Raw genomic sequence first — 6,150 nt, 5'->3', positions numbered from 1 at the left:
AACAATAAGCTAAAACATGCAGCCCTACCAATACAAAGTGACAAGTTTTCACCTTTTTACAAAATTTTTTGTTTTTTTGAGATGGAATCTCACTCTGTTGCCCAGACTGAAGTGCAGTGGAGCAATGTCTGCTCACTGCAACCTCTGCTTCCTGGGTACAAGCAATTCTCCTTCCTCAGCCCCCTTAGTAGCTGGGATTACAGGCATGCACCACACCAGGCTAATTTTTGTATTTTTAATAGAGATGGGGTTTTGCCACATTGACCAGGCTGGTCTCAAATTTCTGACCTCAAGTGATCCACCCACCTTGGCCTCTCAAAGTGCTGGGATTACAGGTGTGAGCTACCACTCTTGGCCAATTTTTCACACTCTGTCTGTTTCTTGTTTCTTTCTCTTTTCCTCTTTATTTTTATTTCTTAATTTTAGTGATGGGGTCTTGCTCTGTTGCCCAGGCTGGAGTGCATGGTGGCATGCTGATAGCGCACTGTAATCTTGAACTCTTGGGCTCAAGTGACCCTCTCACCTCAGCCTCCTGAGGATCTGGGACTACAAGCACATGCCATAATGCCCTGCTAATTTTATTTTACTTTTTGTAGAGTTAGGGTTCATTTAGTTGCCCAGACTGGTCTGGAAGTCCTGACTTCAAGTGATCCTTCTGCCTGGGCCTCCCAGATGCTGAAATTACAGGTGTGAGCCATTGTGTGAGGGCTCGCTGTTTGAGTTCCTAATTTTAGTCCATCATATAGCATTATTGTATTGGCCTGTTCTCACACTGCTATAAAGATAATACCTGAGACTGGGTAATTTATAAACAAAAGAGATTTCATGGACTCACAGTTCTGCATGGCTGGGTAGGCTTCAGGAAACTTACAATCATGGCAGAAGGTGAAGGTGAAGCAGGGCATGTCTTACAGGGCGGCAGGAGAGACAGAGAGCCCAGGGTAAATGTGAAGCACTTACCAAACAACCGGGAGAATAGCATGGGGAAACTGCTCTCATGATCCAAACGCCTCCCACCAGGTTCCTCCCTCAACATATGGGGATTACAACTGGAGATGAGATTTGGGTGGGAACGCAGAGCCAAACCATATCAACAACTGTGCTTGCTTGAACCTGTGTTTCAACAGTTATTGTATCTTGAAGCCAGACAAATGCTTACTTAAATATCTTCTCACATTTTTGGCATATAATGAAAGACAAATATACTCACCCTCAAAAAATGGCTGCCTTTTACAATATTAAAATTGATAGACCAAGGGCCTGATTCAGTAGAGCAAGTATGATCCTAAATTGAAGAAATAAGATTTTAATTTTGAGTTTCTAAGTTTATTAAATTTCTTTGGTTTGTTATTGTTTTAGTCAAACTCGACAATAGTTATTTCCTCTTGGTATTTTTTTTCAATTTATTGAAAATACCATTTTTTAAAAAAATCTAGAATGTCTGTTCAAAGGTTTTCTATTTGTTGAATTATAATCTATAGTTACTATTTACTGAGAGCCTAAAATCTGCCAAACCCTCTTTTTCATTTATTTTCCACAATATCCTGTAGAGAAATGGATATATCTGTAAATGTATTGCAAGTTCAATTTGAAATTCAAACATCTGAAGTGTCCTGTCATAATGTCCTATCCCAGCTGTTCACTTCCATGAAGGATCATATCTCTAATTTTTGCATTATTTCATCAAAATTCAGTCATAGGCAATGTAAATCTTCTGCTCTTTTATTTTAAGGCACTATAGCTAACACTTGCTTCAGTTTGCATATTTCCTTTGGCTAGCTTCTCTCCTTTTTAGGAGCAATTCAGTAAACAAGGAGAGAAAAATATAATTCCTAGATCAAATTTAGAGTAAAGAAAAAAGTCAAAGAAATCAATTTTCTAATCCCAGACTCAGGTTATGGATTTATCTTATAACAGCAGACTAGCCAGGTCATAGTTTTCATTTTGGAGAAACTCCTATATAAATGGACACAGAGGCAAATCTGAGATAAGATTCCCAATGTGAGACAGAGGACATTTCCAACATGTTGCATCCAGAGTTAGGCACATGGCACACATCATCACCTTATATTTTACTTTCTATAGCCAGTCTGATTATAATATTTTGGTAAAGAAATACTTGTCATCAACTTCACCAAGTCCTGTTCAAGATTGTTGGGGATTTATGCTAATATGACTATAATTTACATATTTGAAATGTATCATTTTAGTAGTCTTTTTCCTTAAATTTTGAGATTAAATCTGTACTTTCATAGATACTGACAGTTTAAGTATTTTAAAGATTATCTAATGTTAATATGCTTTTGCTTTTTAATGCGGGTAGAAGATAATAATCTATTTTAAATATGCAGTAGATACATGTTAAGTAAGGTTGTATGTCTTTTCTCCTGTTAATCTTCTTTTTGAAAGTTGATTTTTCAGTGAAACGTCAAAGTCCTATGAGTCTGTCTACAGAAGAAGACCATTAGACCAATGACCAGTTTTGTTTGGTTTAAAATCATTCAAAAATTTAGATCAGAATGAGTAAGCTAAGGGGAACACTGAATGCTAGTCTTGCTTAGAAACACTATGATGCTATTCAGTTTCTCTGTTTTTGCCCATATAAACAACCCTCTGATTTTGCTGCTTTGTAACACCGACCAAAGGAATGGCCTTGTATTCTGTGCTTCCTGTACAGCTATCCTCAAACTTAGTTTTGTTTGAATAGATTTCATTTTAAATTGGAAAAGTAAATAAAAAAAGAAAAACATAAAAATGCAGTATATTGCTGAAGTCTTCTCCAACAATATATTCGGTAACAGTAGGTATATGTGCATGTGTGCATTACATGTGCATGTGTGTATATTACACATGTACACATACATAAATGCACATAGAGATGAATGTATGTGCATGTACATAATTTTTAAGTACTAAATTTTAAGTACTAAAATAATCCTAAACATCAATACTTTACAAATGTAGTAAAATGTGCCTATTTTATGCAATTTTGCTTATTTGTTGGTTTAGTTTGTTTTTAAATTTTCCTCTTCATGCATTTGATGAATAGCAAAGAATCACTGCTTTCATATCTGTGTAAAGATGAAAATTAAACTTTTAAAGGAAACACAACCCCAAGAAAATGTGATTTTAATGGTTCATTAAAGACTGAAAAGCAAAAGTATTTGTCAAATAATATTCCCACCTGTACAGAGATATGAAATTCTTATTTTAGGAAGAAAGTCACTTTTCTGAAAAGAAATGTTTTCCAGTTCCAAGAAAAAAGTAAGAAAGGAATACACAATGATAAATATCGAAGTGATGGGTAAATGAAGTATGAAGAGACGAAAATAAATGGAAACCTCTTTTAATGTGGAGGGTGTTTTAACCTGCAGGAAACATGTTAAATAAGAAAAAAAGGAGTATGTACATTTAAAATAGGAAATTATGATGTCTCATTTTTGCATTCAAGCTTACGTCCCTCCAATTTAGCAAGCTATGTTTTATTATAGGCATTCTTTTATAAAGTTGATAAGATGTTTTCTTCTTCCAGAAACTCTATTTTCCAGGCAGGCCTAAATTTGAGAGCTTTACCTGAAGATGTATTACTCATCCGTCATTAAAGCACCGTCACCTCAATGATGTATAGTTCCAATACATCATCAGATTGCCATCACCCCCATGATGTATTACTTACACTGAAGTAGCTGTCAGGAACAGGTTGTGGAAACTCAGCAACTTTTAATATATTCTTTTAAAAAAGATATAAACATTTCTTCCCATGAAAAACTCCTTGGTGAATGTAGCTTGACTCAAAATGTAACTTTATCTTTACATTCCGGAGCATAATATATATATTATACTTATGTTTTCGGTTACCCATCATTAACAGCTGAAAATTGATAAGACCAAAGTCCTTTGTGGCTGTCTATAGAAGAAGACCATCAGACCAAGGACAAACTTTGTGTGGTTTAAAATCATTCAAACATTTACCCATCAGAATGAGCTACAGTCACTCTCAGAGAAATTTGAGGATATTTTCATAATGAAACCATTTCTCCAAATAGGTTGCAACTCCTCTTTCTGCTTAAAAATTGACAAAACGAATCGCTAAAATACTATAGTCTAACATTGTCCCCTTCATTGCTGAATGACAGCAATATTTATGATATTGTGCCTAGAGGTAAATAAAAGATCCCTTAACTTGTAATTTGATGAATCATCAACAGTTTACTCACATTTGAATTCAATAGACTTTTGCACATTATTTGCAGCTATTTTCAGGAAACAAATTCATTTTTATAGTCAAGAATGTTTTAATTTTAGGGAACATGAATTGTTATACTGTCTCAAGTCAAGAGGAGGTGTTTGGAATCAAGATATCAGTATCTAGGAGTCCCACCTTTCCCCAAGGAGCTACATCGTTTTTCATGGACAGCTGTTCTATCCCCTTCTTTCTTTTCATAAACAAGACCAGCTGTCTTCTATAGCTCCCCTGATATGTTTCATCCCACAATTAGGTACTTTTAAACTTATAATTGGGGCGATCATTATCTGTTTTTCAGCAGTTTTCTAAATCAGAATTCCAGGGCAGGAGAGTTTGGTGCGTTTCCTTGGGCAGTATCCAACCTGATTAAATTAGCTGATAAACTGTGTTAAGAAGTCTTTACCATTAAACAGGTGCACTGCTCTTTGGTGGTGGGAATGGGGAGAAAGGATATCCTCATAAGAACAAATGCTGACTATGAATTCAAAAGGGTAGAAGCTTATTTTATTTTATATTATCTAGAATACAGCGACACAACTCTAAAACATTCCCAGCAAGACTTTCTAATATTATTTTAAGTGATACAGTTTCATCCAGATGAATAAAGACCTCAGAAGATTTCTCCTAATAAAGACTCAGCAATTTTGTGGTTATTATTTTTTTATAAAACAGGAAATAATACAGATATGTCCAAAAACCTAGAGCTTATCCCAGAAAAAAACACTGGTCATCCAAGCATACCTCACTGTAGTGCTTGTCACAGGGTGAGTATTGAATGTTCATCTAATAAATGGGGAAATGGATGGTAGAACAATGTCTTTTTAAATTTGATAACACTGGTGTGATAAAATTAGCACTGAGTTATAAATGCCAGAACTGATATTGGCATAGCAACAACCTTTTAAAAATTCACTTAACAGCTGTTTTAATTGAATAAGGCAATGAGTATTGAATTTATTTAAGATTCAACATATAAAATGTCCCACTCAAAAGTGCACGCGCACACACACACACAGACACACACACAATTTGTGTTAAATAATGATATAGGGAGATCTGCCTCTTGAAAACAGGAAAAAGATACTCAATGGTATCACAAAAATATGAGCAGCATTTCCTCTATTAGAAAGCTTTAACACCTGAGCTGATGTTCCATTGATTTATGACAACCAGTTTCAACTGAGATAATTTTATAGTAGGTAAAGAAAGGTAAATTCCACATTTACCTTCATAAAGCACATTTTAACATTTTAACCTCTTTAGCAAAGCTAGCTAGGTAATATGTGGAAGAAATAAAGTCAGTGGAGAATTTATACTTGGGAGAAGTTACAAAGTATTGCTAATATTTGAAGACCAATGACCACAAGAATTCATATCAAGTGTTCCAGTTAGGGAATAGCACAGGATGCATATATTGAAATTATTTGGAGTAAAACCTTGGCCATATACTTTGATGTACATTTTTATTCCTGCTTTTATAACTGGACAAAGATAAGAATGTGAAACAATTGTGATTTGAACATACTTTTGCTTCTGAGCTTCTTTGAGCACTTTTTAAATGAAAATGAGTATGACAAGTAAGTGTGGTTAAACTCATTTCACATCTGAATTACATTAATCAAAATATTACTGCTATAAATTATCAAAATTTATACTAGTAGTGGTGACATTTCTATACTTATCAAGCAAGAATATTTAAAGTGCACAACTAAAGAGAAATTTTGATAAGGTACTCAATTTAGATTGTTAAGAATTACTAGTAAATATATTTATAATACCATTTCAGATTACCTTAAATCACCTGCTTGCAAAAACAACTTTATAGATTAGAAGCAATCTCAGTAACTAGAACTATGTCTTAAACTTTTTTTTTTCTTTTCTTTCTTTTTTTTTTTTTTTTTTTT

Source organism: Rhinopithecus bieti, unplaced genomic scaffold, assembly GCF_001698545.2.
Source record: "Rhinopithecus bieti isolate Rb0 unplaced genomic scaffold, ASM169854v2 scaffold_13225, whole genome shotgun sequence".
NCBI lineage: Eukaryota > Metazoa > Chordata > Mammalia > Primates > Cercopithecidae > Rhinopithecus > Rhinopithecus bieti.
Note: the sequence above shows the minus strand (reverse complement) of the source record.